Genomic DNA, 20853 nt, shown 5'->3' with positions numbered 1-20853 from the left:
CTTTTTAGGGCTGCACTTGTGGCACATGGAGGTTCCCAGGCTAGAGGTCAACTCAATGCTTCAGTCACTGGCCTACACCATAGCCACAGCAACACCAGATCTGAGCCACGTCTGCAACCTACACCACAGCTCACTGCAATGCCAGATCCTCAACCCACTGAGGAAGGCCAGGGATCAAACCTGCATCCTCATGTACACTAGTTGGGTTTGCTAACTGCTGAGCCATGATGGGAACTCCTGGATCATATGGTTGTTTTTATTTTTAAGTTTTTTGGAGGAACATCCATACAGTATTCCATATTTGTTATACCATTCTATATTCCCACCAACTTCTCTGCACTCTCTTCAGCATTTATTGCTGGTAGAGTTTTTGATTATGGCCATTCTGACCAGTTAGAAAAGAAAACTCATTTTAGTTTTGAGTTTCATTCCTCTGATAATTAGTAATGTTGAGCATATTTTCATGTGAATTTGGCCATCTGTCTGTCTTCTTTGGAGAAATGTCTATTTAGCCCTTCTGCCCATTTTTTGATTGGATCATTTTTTATATATGTATTCAGCTGCCTGAATTGTTTGTCCATTTTGAAGATTAGTCACTTATTGGGTGCTTCTTTTGCAAATATTTTATCCAATTCTATGGGTCATCAATTGAATTTTTTATGGTTTCCTTTGATGTCCAGCACGTTCAAGTATAATTAGGTCCAATTTTTTTTTTATTTTCCCACTGTAGAGCAAGGGGGTCAGGTTATCCTTACATGTATACATTGCAATTACAGTTTTTCCCACACCCTTTGTTCTATTGCAACATGAGAATCTAGACATAGTTCTCAATGCTACTCAGCAGGATCTCCTTGTAAATCTATTCTAAGTTGTGTCTGATAAGCCCAAGCTCCCGATCCCTCCCACTCCCTCCCCTCCCATCAGGCAGCCACAAGTCTCTTCTCCAAGTCCATGATTTTCTTTTCTGAGGAGATGTTCATTTGTGCTGGATATTAGATTCCAGTTATAAGTGATATCATATGGTATTTGCCTTTGTCTTTCTGGCTCATTTCACTCAGGATGAGATTCTCTAGTTCCATCCATGTTGCTGCAAATGGCATGATGTCATCCTTTTTTATGGCTGAGTAGTATTCCATTGTGTATATATACCACTTCTTCCGAATCCAATCCTCTGTCGATGGACATTTGGGTTGTTTCCATGTCCTGGCTATTGTGAATAGTGCTGCAATGAACAGGCGGATGCATGTGTCTCTTTTAAGTAGAGCTTTGTCCGGATAGATGCCCAAGAGTGGGATTGCGGGGTCATATGGAAGTTCTATGTATAGATTTCTAAGGTATCTCCAAACTGTTCTCCATAGTGGCTGTACCAGTTTAAATTCCCACCAGCAGTGCAGGAGGGTTCCCTTTTCTCCACACCCCCTCCAGCACTTCTTATTTGTGGATTTATTAATGATGGCCATTCTGACTGGTGTGAGGTGGTATCTCATGGTAGTTTTGATTTGCATTTCTCTTATAATCAACGAATATTGAGCATTTTTTCATGTGTTTGTTGGCCATCTGTACATCTTCTTTGGAGAAATGTCTATTCAGGTCTTTTGCCCATTTTTCCATTGATTGATTGGTTTTTTTGCTGTTGAGTTGTATAAGTTGCTTATATATTCTAGAGATTAAGCCCTTGTCAGTTGCATCATTTGAAACTATTTTCTCCCATTCTGTAAGTTGTCTTTTTGTTTTCTTTTGGGTTTCCTTTGCTGTGCAAAAGCTTTTCAGTTTGATGAGGTCCCATGGGTTTATTTTTGCTCTCATTTCTATTGCTTTGGGAGACTGACCTGAGAAAATATTCATGATGTTGATGTCAGAGAGTGTTTTGCCTATGTTTTCTTCTAGGAGTTTGATGGTGTCCTGTCTTCTATTTAAGTCTTTCAGCCATTTGGAGTTTATTTTTGTGCATGGTGTGAGAGTGTGTTCTAGTTTCATTGCTTTGCATGTTGCTGTCCAGGTTTTCCAGCAATGCTTGCTGAATAGACTTTCTTTTTCCCATTTTATGTTCCTGCCTCCCTTGTCAAAGATTAATTGACCATAGGTGTCCGGGTTTATTTCCGGATTCTCTATTCTGTTCCATTGGTCTGTCTGTCTGTTTTGGTACCAATACCACACTGTTTTGATGACTGTGGCTTTGTAATATTTCTTGAAGTCTGGGAGCGTTATGCCTCCTGCTTGGTTTTTGTTTCTCAGGATTGCTTTGGCGATTCTGGGTCTTTGGTGGTTCCACATAAATGTTTGGATTGTTTGTTCTAGTTCTGTGAAAGATATCATGGGTAATTTGATAGGGATGGCATTGAATCTGTAGATTGCTTTGGGTAGTATGGCCATTTTTACTATATTGATTTTCCCAATCCAGGAACATGGAATATCTTTCCATTTCTTTACATCTTCTTTGATTTCTTTGATTAAAGTTTTATAGTTCTCGGCATAGAGGTCCTTTACCTCCTTGGTCAGGTGTATTCCGAGGTATTTGATTTTGTGAGGTGCAATTTTAAAAGGTATCGTATTTTTGTATTCCTTTTCTAATGTTTCATTGCTGGTATACAGAAATGCCACTGACTTCTGAATGTTAATCTTCTATCCTGCTACTTTGCTGAATTTATTCATCAGTTCAAGGAGTTTTGGGGTTGAGTCCTTAGGGTTTTCTAGGTATAGTATCATGTCATCTACATACAGTGACAGTTTGATCTCTTCTCTTCCTATATGGATGCCTTTGATTTCTTTTGTTTGTCTAATTGCTGTGGCTAGGACTTCCAAAACTATGTTGAAGAACAGTGGTGAGAGTGGGCATCCCTGTCTTGTTCCAGATTGGAGTGAGAAGGCTTTCAGTTTTTCCCCATTGAGGATTATCTTTGCCATGGGTTTATCATAAATGGCTTTGATTCTATTCAGGAATGTTCCCTCTATACCCACTTTGGCGAGGGTCTTGATCATGAATGGATGTTGGACTTTGTCAAATGCTTTTTCTGCGTCTATTGAGATGATCATATGATTTTTGACTTTTTTCTTGTTAATGTGGTGTATGATGCTGATTGATTTGCGTATGTTGAACCATCCTTGTGAACCTGGGATGAACCCAACCTGGTCATGGTGTATAATTTTTTGATATGTTGTTGGATTCGGTTGGCTAAGATTTTGTTGAGAATTTTTGCATCTATATTCATCAATGATATTGGCCGATAGTTTTCTTTTTTGGTGGTATCTCTGTCTGGTTTTGGAATGAGGGTGATGGTGGCCTCATAGAATGTCTTTGGGAGTATTCCTTCTTCTTCAACCTTTTGAAAGAGTTTCAGGAGGATGGGCACCAATTCCTCTTTATATGTTTGATAGAATTCACCTGTGAAGCCATCTGGTCCTGGACTTTTATTTGTAGGGAGTGATTTTATGACCTCTTCAATTTCGTTTCTAGTGATCGGTCTGTTCAGTTGGTCTGTTTCTACTTGATTGAGTTTTGGCAGGCTGTAAGATTGTAGAAAATTGTCCATTTCTTCCAGATTGTCAAACTTGTTGCCGTATAGTTTTTCATAGTATTCTCTTATGGTTTTTTGTATTTCTGCTGTATCCGTTGTGATTTCTCCTTTTTCATTTATAATTTTGGTGATTTGGGTTCTTTCTCTCCTCTTTTTAGTGAGTCTGGCCAGGGGGTTGTCAATTTTGTTCACCTTTTCAAAGAACCAGCTCTTGGTTTTATTAATTTTCTCTATTGTTTTTTGAGTCTCTATTTTATTGATTTCTTCTTTGATCTTTATAATTTCCTTCCTTCTGCTGACTTTAGGAGTTTTTTGTTCTTCTTTTTCTAATTCGTTTAGGGGGAGGGTTAAGTTGTCCATTTGGGATCTTTCTTCTTTTATGAGAAAGGCCTGTATTGCTATAAATTTCCCTCTGAGCACTGCTTTCGCAGCATCCCATAGATTTTGAGAGGTTGTGTCTTCATTATCATTTGTTTCAAGGTAATTTTTAATTTCCTTCTTGATTTCCTCATTGACCCATTGGTTTTTTAGCAGCATGTTGTTTAGTCTCCATGTAGTAGGGTTTTTCTCTTTCCTTTTCCCATGGTTGATTTCTAATTTCATGGCATTGCAATGCTTTTTTTATTTTTGGTTTTGCTTTTTAGGGCTGCACATGCAGCATTTAGAATTTGCTAGGCTATAGGTAAAATCTGAGCTACAGCTGCTGGCCTATGCCACAGCCATAGCAATGCCAGATCCAAGCCATGTCAGCAACCTACCACAGCTCATGGCAATGCCAGACCCTTAACCCACTAAGCAAGGCCAGGGATCAAACCCACATCCTTAGTATACCTCAGCTCTGCTGCTACCCACAGCTCCCACTCAAGTACAACAGCCTTAAGTGATGTACACTGTGGTCACATCTACAGTGTGACCCCCTTCATCTACAGTCTGAGCAACAAATACATAAAGAGGGCTCTAAAAAAGATTTGTTGGGATGGCAGTTATAAAAGGGGCAATTGCACTGAGGCAGGAGAAGGGCCCAAAAATGCAGGGTTCATTTCTTTGGAGCCAGATATTGCAATTCCCCAAATTTTAATTTTTATCATTTTCCTACTCCCTCTAGCTATTCTCAACCTTTAAAGAGAAAATTTGGATAATTCCCATTTATGTTGTGACTAGATGGATTTACGAAAATAAATTTTTCTCAAATAAAGTGTATTATTTCAAGTCATATTTTGCTTGTTTTACTAAAGGAATAGTCTTAAATTGTATATTCTTATTTTAAAAAGTTAGTCTTGGAAATCATTCCTGTTTTATGTGTATGTCATAGGAAAATCTCAGACTTGTCTTCCCTTTTGGGCTCATTATTCCTTCTATATCACTTTCTTAACTTCCCTTTCTGATAATTTTGACTTTGACATTTATCACGCTTTACATAAATTCATTCAATTTTATTCTTCTCCTTAGGAACTTATTATCTTCTATTCTTTTTTTTTTTTGTCTTTTGTCTTTTTGTTGTTGTTGTTGTTGTTGTTGTTGTTGCTATTTCTTGGGCCGGTCCCGCGGCATATGGAGGTTCCCAGGCTAGGGGTTGAATCGGAGCTGTAGCCACCGGCCTACGCCAGAGCCACAGCAACGCGGGATCCGAGCCGCGTCTGCAGCCTACACCACAGCTCATGGCAACGCCGGATCGTTAACCCACTGAGCAAGGGCAGGGACCAAACCCGCAACCTCATGGTTCCTAGTCGGATTCGTTAACCACTGCGCCACAATGGGAACTCCTATCTTCTATTCTTTTATTCAATTCTATGTTCACAATGCCTACCGTGGTCACTGGCAAATACAAATTATCCAATATATTTTTCATGTGGTATCTACAAGGAAACACAAATTTATATAAATAAATTAACCTGATATGACCTTAGAGTTACAGATGACCTTAAATATGATAAAGCAAATTTTAAAATTATACTTTATAGGTCTTTAATCCATTTTAGTTTATGGTGTATGGTGTTAGAGAATTCCTAGTTTCATTCTTTTATACATAGCTGTCCAGCTTTCAAACCCTTGGGGGAAAACATAGGCAGAAAACTCTTTGGTATATGTTGCAGCAATATCACATGGACTAATTAAAATAAAACCAAAAATAAACAAATGGGACCTAATTGAGCTCAAAAACTTTTGCACAGCAAAAGCAACCATAAACAAAATTAAAAGACCACCCATAGAGGATTTCCCATCATGGCTTAGTGGAAATGAATCTTACTAGTATCCATGAGGATGCAGGTTTGATCCCTGGTCTCACTCAATGTGTTAAAGATCTGGCATTGCCATGAGCTGTGGTTTAGGTCACAGACATGGCTTAGATCCTGCATTGCAGTAACTGTAGTGTAAGTCAGTAGCTACAGCTCCAACTTGACCCTGGTCTGAGAACCTCCATATGCTGTGGGTGTGGCCCTAAAAAGACCAAAAAAAAAAAAAACCCCATAGATTGGGAGAAAATATTTGAAAGTTAAACAACCAACAAAGGATTAATCTCCAAAATACACAAACAGCTAATGCAACTCTAAATTAAAAGAAAAAAACTAAATTAAAAAATGGGCAGAACCAAGCTGCTGTGTAGGTCACAGATGCAGCTTGGATCTCCTGCATTGCTGTGACTGTGGTGTAGGTTGGCAGCTATAGATTGGATTCCACCCTTAGCCTGGGAACTTCCATATGCTGCAGCTGCAGGCCTAAAAAGACAATAAATAAGTAAATAAATAAATAAATAACTACCTGTGGTACAAATTCAGGTGAATTAATATCTGTGTAATCCAAGTGTCCAAAGGTAAAAAGAGAGGACAAAGGATAGAAAATTATTTGAGAAAATATTAGACAAAAAATTCTCCAAATTGATTAAATACATAAACACATGTTCATCCAGAATATCAAGTGCAATTACATAAGATACAGAGAAAACCACAGTCACCTCATAATTAAACTTCTGAAAATGAGAATCACTGTAAAAAGAAATTAAAAATCAATAAAAAATTTCTCTGTAAAATACTACCAATTTGTAAATATAAATAATGCCTCAAGTAATCATGGGTCAAAAAAATGAAATCTATAAACATTTTAAGTGAATAAAAATGAAAATATATAAAATTTGTGAGATGAAGATAAAGCAATACTAGGTAAGAAATTTATAGAACAAGATCCCTTTATTTGAATAGGTGAAAAGTTTCAAATAAATCTCAGTTCTGTCTTATAAAACTAAGAAAGAAGAGTAAGCTCAACCTAAGTAAGCAGAAGAAAATATAGAATAAAAATTAAAGCAAAAAGAAATAATAAAATGGAAAGCAGAAAAAACAATAGAGAAAAACCAAAAATCCAAGAGCTATTTCTTTAAGAAGATCAATACATTTAATCAAGTCCATAGCCATAATGATCAATTAAAAAGGACACAAGCCACCGATATTAGCAATGACAAATGTGCATCACTACACACATATATATACATATATATTTATATATAAATATAAAATACGTATTTATGGCCACACCCATGGCATACAGAAGTTCTGGGGTCAGGAATTGGATCCAAGCCACAGCTCTGACCTATGCAGCAGTTCTGCTGACACCATATCTTTAAACCCACTGGACCAGCCAGCCAGGATCAAGTCTGCACCTCCACAGAGAGGCAAGCCACTGTAGTCAGATTCTAGACCCATGGAATTCCAATTCTATGGTTATTAAGAGGATAATTAGGAGATACTATGAATAATCTTATGTCAAAAATTTTGACCATTTTTTAATAAAACAGACCAATTCCTTGAAAGACACAAACTGTTAATGCTCTATAATGGGAACTGAATGTCCTTAAATCTATTACAGAAATTAAATGTCATTAAAAACATTTTTACAAAGAAAAAAAAATGGGCAGAAAATCTAAATAGGCATTTCTCTAAGAAAGACATACAGATGGCCAAAAAGCACGTGAAAATATGCTCAATAATTCTAATTACTAGAGAAATGCAAATCAAAACTACAATGAGATATCACCTCACACCAATCAGAATGGCCATCATCAAAAGTCTACAAACAATAAATGCTGGAGAGGGTGAAGAGTAAAGGGAACCCTCCTGCACTTTTGGCAGGAACGTAAGCTGGAACAACCACTATGGAGAACACTTTGGAGATCCTTAAAAAAACTAGAAATAGAACTACCCTATGATCCAACAATCCCACTTTGGGGTGTATATTCAGAGAAAGCCATAATTCAAAAGATACATGCACCACAGTATTCACTGCAGCACCATTTACAATAACCAAGACATGGAAGCAATCTAGATGTCCATCGCCAGAAGAATGGATAAAGAAGATGTGAAAGAATGAAATAGTACCATTTTCAGCAATATGGATCATCAGGCTAAGTGAAGTGAGTCAGAAAGACAAAGATCACATGGTATCACTTACATATGAAATCTAATAAAAATGATGCAAATGAAATTTACAAAACAGAAACAAAACTCACAGATTTTGAAAACAAATTTATGGTTACCAAAGGAAAAAGTGGGAAGGATAGATTAGGAGTTTGGGATAAACACATACACACTACTGTATATAAAATAGATAAGTAACAAGGACCTGCTATATAGCACAGTGAATCTACTCAGTATTTTTTAATATCCTATATGAGAAAATAATCTGAGAACGAATGAATATATGTACATGTACAAACTGAATCACTTTGCTGTACACCTAAAACTAACACAATATTTAAAACAACTACACTGCAATACAATTTAAAAATATACATTGTATTACTGTATAAAATATTTCTTTTTCATGCTGGAAATCTACTCATCGAACTATGGAAAAGCTGTGTTCATGTGTTAAGAGGGTTTATACATTGCAGTGAGGGACTGGATGGAGTGTTTTACAGATTTGATTGACATTGATTGTCTTTCTGATTCTGATTACAAATGTCCATTGCTACTTACACATATCAATCCTTCCACTGCTCCAAAGGAAATACCTCAATCTTTCCAAATTGCATCATCACTGCTAAAGGAGTGGTGAATAAACATACTATTCATTCTATGTCTCCTCTACTGCAAAGATATTTCTTCAGTCTTCATCATCAATAACGACTCACAAGAGAGCTTGAATTTCTTCCCAATTATATGATTCAGGGACAGTAGTTTTTCTGTGTGAATATTCAAGTCCTTCCCACCTCTTCAAGTTCCCTGGAACAGAACTTCATACAGTCATTTGTTAGAAGAGTTACCTGAAATAAATTTAATAGCAGAGTAATCATGGACACTGTCTTCCAATATCAGAACACATACCAAAATTAGATGCTGCAGATTGTTATAACTGTCCTCAGTGTAGGTCAGTTTGATTGTTACGTCAGTTAACTTGCTATATCACAAGTCATCCAAAAATCAAATGGTTTCACGTAAGTCCTTTATTATCAAAAGGGAACATATTATTCTGACTTCTACAGAGTTCCTCATGAGTCTGTAGTCAACTCTCCATCTCTGCATGGTGTTTCTAAGACTCATCTGAGATGCAGGGTGTATCTATATTATCCTTCTGCTTGAACCAATTTATGGTCAGTTTACTTCAATTCTGTGTTTAGTTTAACCTTCTATTTACTGAAAATTTCATTTAGCACATAAATTACTTTAATTTCATCCCATGAATATCATGTATAAACATACATATGTAATATGTATAGATGTATATAATATATTTTTCTTTCTTCATAGTCATAAAAATGTATCTTTCACCTATGTTATGTGCATCGAGTACCTTTGGTTTATCAAGATAACCACGTGGGCATGGACCATGAGGGGTTTTTTTCCAAATAATTTATTAGGGTATTATGAACACAATAAATGGTATACAAAGTGATGGATTAAGGGAGCTATACAAAATCAAGGGTTCATATTGCATGGTTGCATTTGTGTATACTTCAAGTGAGTGAAGAGTAAGTTGTAAGTTCTTTATTATGTATTTGTTAAAAGTTTAAACTCCTTTAACATTAGTTTCATCATTTCTGACTATAATGCAGGATAATAAACATAATTTTAAAAGGACATGTGATAAATAAATAAAGTTATGAAAACACATCATTGGATCCAAAGAAAACATTCAAGGGGAAGTGTTTTATGCATGTACATTTGTACACATTCTTCATTCAAATAAACACAGTCACACATATATATGTACAAACATAGAGACACATGCATGAGGTCTTCTTTTTTTTTAATGGCTGCACTTGTGCCATAAGGAAGTTCCAGGCTAAGGGTTGAATTGGAGCTGCAGCTGCAGACCTACACCACAGCCACAGCAACACAGGATCTGAGCCTGGGTCTGCAATCTATATCACAGCTCATGACAATGCCAGATCCTTAACTCACTGAGCAAGACCAGGGATTGAACCTGCATCCTCATGGATACTAGTCAAGTTTTTAACATGCTGAACCACAATGGCAACTCTGTGTGAGTTCTTTTTTTTATGTTTAAAGAAAACTTGAGAAAATAGAGAGGCTAGAAACCAAAGAACGAATGTTCAAATTAACATAAATTTGTTAAATGTAAAAATTGACGAGCACAAATTGAAAGGAGAATAGGTGACTATAATTTTAATAATAAATTATTTCCCCTGTATTTATTGCTGAAAGACTTCAAAATTAGAACCATGCTTACCTTTGTGAATGGGCACACTGATGGGGGACCAACTGATGGGGGCAAAATGACTTAAAATGTCAGACTTCTGCTTAAGATAGAATTTGAAGTTAAAATGCCCTTACACATGGGAAGCTAAATGATTGAATGGAGAGGTGTAACTCACTTTCTTCAAATAAAATAACATTTAATAAATGTCTATACTATACATTCTTATTTGTGGGCTAAAAAGTTATCACACAAGCAGCTTAAACACATTTATGAATCTATTTAGTCAGATCAGAAACCTGATTGATTTCATTAGACTAAAAATCCAGATTTCTGAAGAGCTGGGATCTTCTACGTCCTCCAGGGGAGGGTCTATTTAGTTCTTTTTTTTCAGTTTCTATGATGCAATTGCATTCCTTGTCTCGTAGCCTTTCCTCCATCTTAATAGCCAGAAGCATAAAATACACATATCTCTCCGTGACTCAGAAACTTTTCTCACTCTACCACATTCCTTCCATAGTTATAGGATTTTGTGATTGTTCATTTTGTACAATTGTGTAAGTATAAAAGATTTGTAATGTACTTGTGATTACATTAGGTCCACCTGGAAAATAGTAGCCAATCTTAAAATCAACAGATTAGTAACTTTATTCCATGTGCTTCTTAATCCCAATTTGCTATACAAACTAACATATTCTAAGGCTCTTAGGATTAGGATGTGAGCATCTTTTGGAGGCCCTTTTTATACCTACTACAAAATAGTTTTCAGAGGTTTATGAAGTCATTCAAGGTCATAGTATGAAAGAATTATACCCAGAATTTATCATAGCCTCTGAACTGTGTGAATGCACTCTTCATTCAAAATCCTATACAAACAAAATTTATGGTGACAAAGACCTAAAAATAATTACAGCTGACTCTAAAACACGTGATCACAGCCTTTCTACTTAAATAGTACTCCACATATGAGGATCTGCAGCACCAATAACAGTCAGGAACTTGTTAGAAATGAAGTCTCTGGGTCTATGGGGGACCTGATGAATCAGGATCTGCATTTGAACTAGAATCCCTGGTGATTACTGTTCACATTAAAAAGTTGGAAAAGTGTCTGGTCTAACATAAATTTCCTCACCTTCTTATTGTTAACCTTTGGGTCATATAATTACTAGTATTGGTGCTATCCTGTGCATTGCTGGTATTTATCAGTCCACCCCTTCAGACATTGCCAATATCCCCAGGATCAAAATCATACGAGATTGACAACTACTGCTCCAGAGGTTGAGAAGGGTAAGCATCCTGACATAATTCCAATCAAGACTCCATCCCTTACACAGATTGTAACTTGGGAAGATCACTAAACCCCTCCAGAGCCCATTTCTGCAATGAAGAACAGAGTTCATAGTAGTAATAATTCCCAATCTGGACTTTTCAAAAATTAAATTACACAATTCAAATAAAGGGCTAAGATCTATGTATACATCTTGTGGAGTTCACATTCTGGCTGAATGGAAATGAATCTGACTAGTATCCATAAGGATGCAGGTTCAATCCCTGGCTTCACTCAGTTAGTTAACAACCCAGCATTGCCATGAGCTGTGGTATAAGTTGCAGACACTACTTGGATCTGGCATTGCTATGGCTGTGGCATAGGCCAGCTGCTATAGCTCCGATTTGACCCCTAGCCTGGGAACTTCCATATGCCATGGCTGCAGCCCTTAAAAAAAAAAAAAAGCCAAAAATAAATAAATAAATATATGTCTTATAATTAACAGACTTTTTTGTCTTTTTGTCTTTTTGCCTTTTCTAGGGCCACTCCCACGGCACATGGAGGTTCCCAGGCTAGAGGTCAAATCAGAGCTACAGCTGCCAGCCTATGCCAGAGCCACAGCATGTGTGGGATCCGAGCCGCATCTGTGACCTACACCACAGTTCATGGCAATGCCGGATCCTTAACCCACTGAGCAAGGCCAGGGATCAAACCAGCAACCTCATAGTTCCTAGTCAGATTCGTTAACCACTGTGCCACAACGGGAACTCCCTAACAGACATTTCATAATATAATACTAAATGACAGCTCCACACTCTTAGACAAATATGAAATTCCTCATTGTTTTAGCCAAAGTGTTATGAAGCTAGGGAGTATACTGAACAAAGTTTTATTATTAAAGGAAAACCATTTCCTTTGTTGAGGGTGGGAAATTAATTTTCTATTCATATGAGGGGTTGTATTCCCACCACAAGTCAAGGCTTTGAAGATCTACAGAACCTGATCAAGACAGGTTTTCTAAATATTCTACAGTGGGAAAACTCTAGCTCAGGGTTAGACCTCTGCAAGTCAGGAGAAGTAATGGAGAAGGATTAATAAAAACTGAATTCACCCAGCTTATAGTCCAGTCTCATAGGAATAGAGTGTCAACAGGGAAATTTTTCTTTCTGTCCAGATCAATTTCCCTCAGGAAAACCAATTACGTAGAAGTGGTGGTATGAGCAGACAGAGCAAGCTGTAAATAACCCTCTGCTGCATCCCTTCAGCCATGCAGCCTTGGACTGGACAGGACATGGTTGTTGCCATTGGAGTCCTAAGTCTAGCTGGGACTCTGAAGCTTGACTTCTTCTTACACTTCCTGTCTGCTACAGTCTCCATCAACTACCATACAGAGAAGATTGTTGTCTTCCAAGTGGAGATTTTCCTCTTAGATACACCACTCAGGTGGGTTCTATAGCCCAGTAGGCACTGCAGAAGAAGATGAAGAGGATGAAACCCAATAATGTTTACCTGAGGCCATTCCAGGCTAGTGCACAACCTAGGGTTTGCTGTGGTGGTTTGCTGGCATGTATAATAAATGTATGTATTTATTTATGGTGCTAAACAGAGAAGTGAATATTGAACTCAGCAAGCAAGGGTCTGGGTTAACAATTAATTTACAATATTAGAAGCCAAAATACATGGGGAATGAAAAGCATAAAGAGCTTCCAGTAAAAGTAGAACATGAGACTAAGGGTGTTTGCTATTAACTAGAGGAGAAAAGTAAACTGTTAGCTGTAGAGGGATATAAAGTGAAGTGAGGGCATTTCTTTTCACTTTTAAGATGGGTCATATCAAACAACATTTCCATTTAATGAGAAAGAACCAGAGGAAAGAGTACTTGCAATTAAATCCTTGAAATAGCACAGTATGGGCCATTCATATCACAACATCTTAATTTTCTTGCATATTCAAAAGAAATTTTAACAATCTATTATGTGAGAAAGGGTATGCAAATGAGCTTACATTCAACTATTTCATTACCCTTGAAGCTGAATGTAATTGTGGGTTCCTTATCCACTTACCTTATCTATTGAAAATTGTCTGTGGCATCTTTGGTATTTGGATAGCGGGTCAGAGTGTTTTTCTTCCTCTGTTGATTACACTCTCTCATAACAAAAAATTGGAGATTTTTTTCACCGACTTTGCAATTTTCCATTTAGTCTTTTTTTTAATGTATTGTAAATATGTTTGTGATGATTATATGAGAGTTTATAAGTTTTGGGTAGTAATATCAGACAGTCATTATTATATTACTTTTTAAGTTGTTGTATCTGAAGAAATTTAGCATTCAATATTCTTCACTTTAGTGTTGCTTTCAAAACAAATGAAAGTGAATGCCCTTCTGTTCTACATACTTATTACGAATAAATCACTTTTATATAGTTGACCCTTGAACAATACAGATTTGAACTGCATACAGAGTTTACTCAATAAAAAATACTACATAATTGGTGGTTGGTTGAATCAGCAGATGTGAAATAACAGATATAGAGGGCTGGCTATGGGACTTGAGCATGCATGGACTCTGGGATCCCTGGGGGGGTCCTGGAACCAATCCCCCAATAGCAAGGGGAAAATATCCATATTTCTAACTAATTTTCACATCTCTATTATTCCTTATTGTTATTTTTGGACTTTTGCTGTTGGATCTATTTCTAAAAGTTGCATCACCTTTAGTCACCATTTGGAAAGCATGTTTTACATTTGACTAATGATCACACTTATCCTCCTTAACCATATGTGCATCCCTATATCATTACATAAGATGAAATTAAAAGTTAAAATATCACTTAATTCCCACATTTTGAAAGAAATTTTAAATATATTTTTTTTAATTTCTGAGTTTTTGACAATCTAATCTATGTTAGTGATCCATGTTTGTCATTACATTGTCATTCTAAATATCTTCTTTCAGAAGTTGATTTTGAATTTCTTTCAATTTTTGCTTCCACAGTTGTTTTGAACCACTATACTTAACCTTATTGCATTTTCATTTTCATTTTTTCTTCCAAAAATCTTTGTCTCTTTCAAAGATTTTCTTATACACACATATACATTTACACACTTTAAATTCAAGTGTGTGATTGTGATAACAAAACTTTGCACATCAACATAAATGCTCCTAATTTTTAGCAGCAATCTTTTCATTCCCTAGCTTTTCCCCCTCATTTCTTCTTTCTCAGTACTACCTTATAGACATCCTTCCAATCAACTGCAGCAATGACTCCCTATTTCAAAGTCTGCATAACTTTCCATGCTGTGCCTGTGCTAGTTATATTTTTGATGGGATTTCATATTCTTTGTTATAAATTTGTATTATATCAATGCTAGAAAATATTTTCAGGATAGTTAAATGAAATCTATATTTCTCACCTGAAGGTGATTTTTGTCCCCAGGGAATACTGAGCCATACCAGGAGACATTTTTAGGTGTCACAATGCAGTGGGGTGGGTGATGGCAGAAATGCTGTTAAACATCCTGCAATGCACAGGACAAAAACCAACAGAGAGAATAATCTGACCCAGGATGGCAATAGGGCCAAGACTGAGAAATACTGAGTTAAAGAACACCTGTATAGTTAACATTTATAGATGTCTTCAGAATGTTTCCCCAAGATGTTTGACAATTCGACTAGAAAAATTAGAGAATACTCCATTTACTACAGTTTGGCAACTCAACTAGAAAAATGAGAGACGACTGCATATACTACCAGTCTAAAAGTTCCAAATACCATCAAGGCAGCAACTCTCTAAGTTTCCCACCCCCTCAGGAATGTGGGTGTGAAAGAAAATTCTTCTTGTTTCTTAACCAGTTTGAGCAAGTACTCACATCTTTCGTCACCCCATTCATTTTCTTCTTATTATTTAAGTCCACATATTATATGCCCTTTTTCATGTAATTATAGAAGTCATCAATTAAAATAATTCTAACAGGTAATTGTTTCTCTGTTAACTTTTGGCTAGGTATTTGGGGCCATAAAGTAGTTTCAGTTTTTATTTTGTAAAGTATGCCTATCTTCTGACTTCTGAGTTTCTTGCCTTAATTATGATGCTTTGCCCTCTTATAGATCTTGCATGTGGTTTTCAAGATTTGCCTCTAAAATGTAATGGTTACTCCTACACTGAGGCTTTATGCCTTCTGATTTTTTGTTAGATGTGAGATGGGGAACCACTCACCTTCTTCCACAGAGAGAGACATCTATGCCAGCTTTTATTCAACAATCCAAACTTTTCCAAATGAACTGAAATACAATTATGTCATATATTAAACTGAGATCTAATTTCCTGATTCACTCACCAGATGATAACATAATATCTGCCAAATATCAGAAATTTCTAGGGTTTTTTTAATATGTTAAATTATTATATGTCAAGGTCTTAGGTAATTTAATTATTAATCAGAATGATTAGTTCAATTCTCCCTATTGTATATCATGTTTCAGTTAGTTTTAATGTTCAATTCAATTTTGCTTGATTCAGTTCTTTGAAAAGCATTCTATTTAACCTATGTTTATATCCTATGTCTCATTTTTTATTCATAAATTCTTGTTTTCTCACATTATTTTCTATATAAGTGTACATACATTCACATAATTTTCATAAAATATAAAAGTGAACAAAGCAATTAAAATCCTGGCTTCTTTGGGATTACATTGCAGTGAGGAAGACAGTACCTCAATTAAATGTGAGTATGAAGTAATGTCCTCAGGTGAGTAACAAGAAGAAAATTAATCAGATAAGAGCATGGATTGGCATGTAGGCTGCAAGATTTTATAGAGTATGGTCTGGGGAGGCTTTTGAATGTTGAACAAGAAATAGACCCATGACTAGTTGTGTCCATTGGACTTGTCAAAAAAGAGATCAGAACCCAATGCCTATAGCACCAAGAACTATGTCTAGTCACTTATGATTGAGCATGGTAATGGGAGAAGAAAGAATGTATATATATATGTGTGTAAATGGGTCACCATGCTGTACAGTAGAAAAAAAACATTGTATTGGGGAAATAATAACAACAACAACAGAAACCCCCAATGCCCAAGAATAACAAATAAATGTGCCATCTATAAAACATGAGGAAGGGGTTTTCCTCGACCAGCTGGCTAAGTGGTCAAGTCTTCCACTCTCTAATGGAGCCCCAATGGGAACTCCCCAAGTGCCCAACTTTTAAAAAGTGAAGTGTGAAGTTTGGAGAGTGAAGTATAGTTTACTACTTTTACTCATTTTTCTCTCCTGATGTTCAATCTGTAAGGTGGTATAAACCATAAAGTTATCATTACATTTCCCTGGCACATATTTGTCCCTCCATTCTTATTTTCCCTGGGTATCAGTGAGACATAATCTGGATTGTATGGCACCAGAACAAAGCATTTCCTTCCTCACAGTCTCTCAGGACAACTGAGCTTATTAGATCTATTGCTTTCCATGTCCATTTAATTTCTCCCTCTTTCCCTCCCCCCACCTCTCTCTCTCTCTCCCTCCTTTATATACAGGACAGAATACAACCAAACCAAAATGGACCCCCAAAATTACCTGTCTATGAGAAGCTTAAGGATAGGGATTTCTAGGTACCATTTCACCATAATTTATGAGAGAGTTAATATGATCAAACTTGTGTTCTATGTATTCAGATATTAAACAGTGTTGTGGTTAGAAGGATATGGAAGTAACACACACCAGGAGGCCATGATGTGCTATGGTGTGTATGTGTGTAAACTTTGTGGAGTGAGAACACTCCTCAGACTGGGGTATATGGGCTCATTTATTCTGAGGTCATGCCTATAATACAGGGAACTGGAACACAATCAACACATGGTACCAAGGAGGACATCTGTCTCATTGGACATAATTCTGTGGCAACCCTGTAATAAAGTTCCAAAGGTAATTTGTGTGAAGAGGAGATTCCCTGTGTCTTGAAATTTAAGCAGTACTGAGATCCCCTTTTTCTTCAAAATTCACAAACACCATGACTCATCACTCTCTCGCTTTCTTATTATGCTCTCCACCCTAATATCATGCTTTGGCTTTGAACATCTCAAAGAATCATCTTCCTGAGGGCCTTTTCAGTGGCTATTCCTTCTGCCAGGCACACACTTCCCAACATATGCTCAGGTTTCTACCTTCTCTTCCTTGAGGTCTCTGTTCACCTCTCACCTTATTTGACTGTCTTGCCATAACACCCAGCAAAACAGAATACATTATAGCCACACTCTGCTTTATACTTGCATTGGTTAGTTACTTCGTAGCACCTGTTACCATCTGATGTACTTATGTAATTTCGTACATTTACTTATATATTTTCACCATCATTAAATTGTAGCCATTTTTGTTTTTCCACTTGAAAATACTGACTAGACTGACTAAGAAACAGTCTACACTGAGCATATGTCTCTCAAATTCATGAAAAAAGTTCTCATTCAATGGTTGAGTATATAATCTCCTAAGAGAAATGCTGATTTTGGAGGAAGATTCCTAATCAGAGATGAAACAGTGAAACCCCTGAGAGGAAACACGTCTTCACAGAAAATATTGAAGTTAATTCTTGACTGAAAAATATAAAATGTATCATCTCAACTATGAGAGTAATTCTCATTTCTATAAATCTAATCATGCTATTTTTCCTTTTCTTGGTAGTCACCTCCACCCATGGACCCAGGCAAAACACAAAAACTTCCAAAATTCTTCTTCTGGGATTTTCAGAGGAACCAAAACTGCAGCCTCTCATATTTGGGCTTTTCCTCTCCATGTACCTGATCACTGTGCTTGGAAACCTGCTCATCATCCTGGCCGTCAGCTCAGACCCCTACCTCCACACACCCATGTATATCTTTCTTTCTAACCTGTCCTTTGTAGACAACTGTTTCACCTCCACCACCTCTGGATGCTGTGGAACATCCAGATGCAGAGCAAATTTATCATCTATTCAGGCTGCATCACTCAGATGTACTTTTTCACACTCTTTCTAGGGCCGGATGACTTCCTCCTGACCATGATGGCCTATGACCGGTGTGTAGCCATCTGCCACCCCTGCACTAAGGGTCATCATGAACTCAAAGCTCTGTGGACTACTGGTCCTAGTTTCCTGGATCATGAGTGTTCTGCATTCCTTGTTGCAAATCTTCATGGTGTTGCAACTGTCCTTCTGCAAAGACTTGGAAATCCCTCACTTTTTCTGTGAACTCAATTGGATGATCCAATCTGCCTGTTCTGACACATTTCTTAATAACATAGTGATGTATTTTGCAGTTGGGTTGCTTGGGGTTGCTCCCCTGGCTGGTATCCTTTACTCTTACTCATAGATAGTTTCCTCCATACATGGAATCTCATCTTCTCAAGGGAAGTATAAGGCATTTTCCACCTGTGCCTCTCACCTCTCAGTTGTCTCCTTATTTTATTGTACCTGCTTAGGAGTGTACCTCAGTTTTGCTTCTACTGACAGCTTACAGTTAAGTGCAGTTATCTCAGTGATGTACACTGTGGTCACACCCATGCTGAACCCCTTCATCTACAGTCTGAGGAACAAGGACATAAGGGGGCTCTGAAGAGATTTTTTTGGGAAAAGTGTAAAAGGGCCATTTTTCCTATGGTGGAGAATTGCCACAATTGCAGTGATCGAACCCTCAGCATTAGAAATTGTAATCCTATGATAAGACTGTGAAAATAGGACTTAGCCCTTCTATGCATTTCTTATAGTTTTAATTTCACCCTCTCTATTCAAATTAAGTAATTCAATTAAGATTTCTCATTCTTTAAATTCCCTTTGTTGATTTTCTTATTTTCAAAATTTATTCTCAGATTTAGACTGGAAATATTTGGTTATCGCCATTTACCAAGTGAGACAAAGTAGATATTTAAAGAATAATTTCTTCTCAATATATATCATACTGAATATTTTTTCATTTATTTGACTAAAAGAATAATCATGGGTTGATCTATGCTATGAAAAATAACACTTGGCAACAAAGGCAATTTATAAAATTGTATAATACACCACAGATTTTTATTCATGTGTATATCAATCATTTGTGTATCAGCCTTAAGTGTGCTTCAAGAAAATGTAGTCTTTAGGATATAGCATTTTGTAGACAGTCACTGGGTTTTATTATGCACGTTAGGACTCGGTTTTCTCTTTAGGTGCTAGGACCATGTTCTCTCATTCAGCTGCATGTCCACAGTACCAAACATAGTCCCTGTAAACAACTGATCATTAAATACAACATCCCAAGATAATTCTTCATTAAAAGACAACATTTAATAAATAGATGACCCTAATATGATCTTAGAGCCAGAGATGACCTTAAGTACAGTGGAGCAAGATTTTAAATCATTCAATATATCCCTATGCAAAAATATATTTTAATCATTTAAACATGAAGAATTTTTGTCAATCTGTAAGTATTGTTGTCCGTGTGTTTATACATACGGATGAAGAATTCAATGTCATTTTAAAATATTTAAAAAATTTTTATTATAGTTGTTTAATACTGTTCGGTCAATTTCTGCTGTACAGCAGAGACCCAGTTTTATATATACATAAACCATGTATATAGTCTTTTTTCTCACTTTATCCTCCATCAAGTTCCATCACAAGTGACTAGATATAATTCTCTGTGCCACAGAGCAGAATCTCATTGCTTATTGCTCCAAATGTAATAGTTTGTATTTACTAGCCCCAAATTCCCAGTCCATCCCACTTCTTCCCCCTCCCCCTTGGCAACCACAATTCTGTTCTCCATGTCCATGAGTTTGTATATTTTCTGTAGATAGGTACATATGTGCCATATATTGTAGTCCATATACAAGTGATATCATATGATATTTGTCCTTTTCTTTCAGACTGACTTCACTTATATGAGAATCTCTAGTTCTATCCACATTGCTGCAATGGCATGATTTTGTTCTTTTTTATGGCTGAGTAGTATTACATTGTGTATATGTACTACACCTTCTTAACCCTTTCATCTGTTGATGTATATTTAGGTTGTTTCCATGTCTTGGCTGTTGTGAATAGTGCTACAATGAACATAAGGGTGCATGTATTTTTTTGAATGAAAATTTTGTCTGGATATATGCCCAGGAGTGGGATTGCTAGATCACACGGTAATTCTATATTCAGCATGTGTTTAGGTGTTTTCCATAGTAGTTGTACCAATTTACATTCCCACCAACGGTGAAAGAGGGTTCCATTTTCTCCATACCCTCTCTAGGTTTCATTATTTGTAGGCTTATTAATTATGGTCATTCTGACTGGTGTAAGGTAGTACCTTGTAGTTTTGATTTGCTTTCTCTAGTAATTAGTGATGTTGAGCATTTTTTTCATTGAATTATCTTTCTATTTGTGTTAGAAAACTTCCAATACTCCTTATAGTTTGACCCTGCATTG

General features: G+C 36.6%; 1 pseudogene; it reads left to right on the top strand.

The window, feature by feature from the left end:
* Window positions 1-12697: 12697 nt before the first annotated feature.
* LOC110258778 lies at window positions 12698-18952 on the top strand (annotated as a pseudogene).
* The last annotated feature ends 1901 nt before the right edge of the window (window positions 18953-20853 follow it).

This window comes from Sus scrofa, unplaced genomic scaffold (assembly GCF_000003025.6).
Source record: "Sus scrofa isolate TJ Tabasco breed Duroc unplaced genomic scaffold, Sscrofa11.1 Contig434, whole genome shotgun sequence".
NCBI classification, from domain to species: Eukaryota; Metazoa; Chordata; class Mammalia; order Artiodactyla; family Suidae; genus Sus; species Sus scrofa.
The sequence above is the reverse complement of the archived record's forward strand: the minus strand, read 5'-3'. Positions and strand labels throughout refer to the sequence as shown.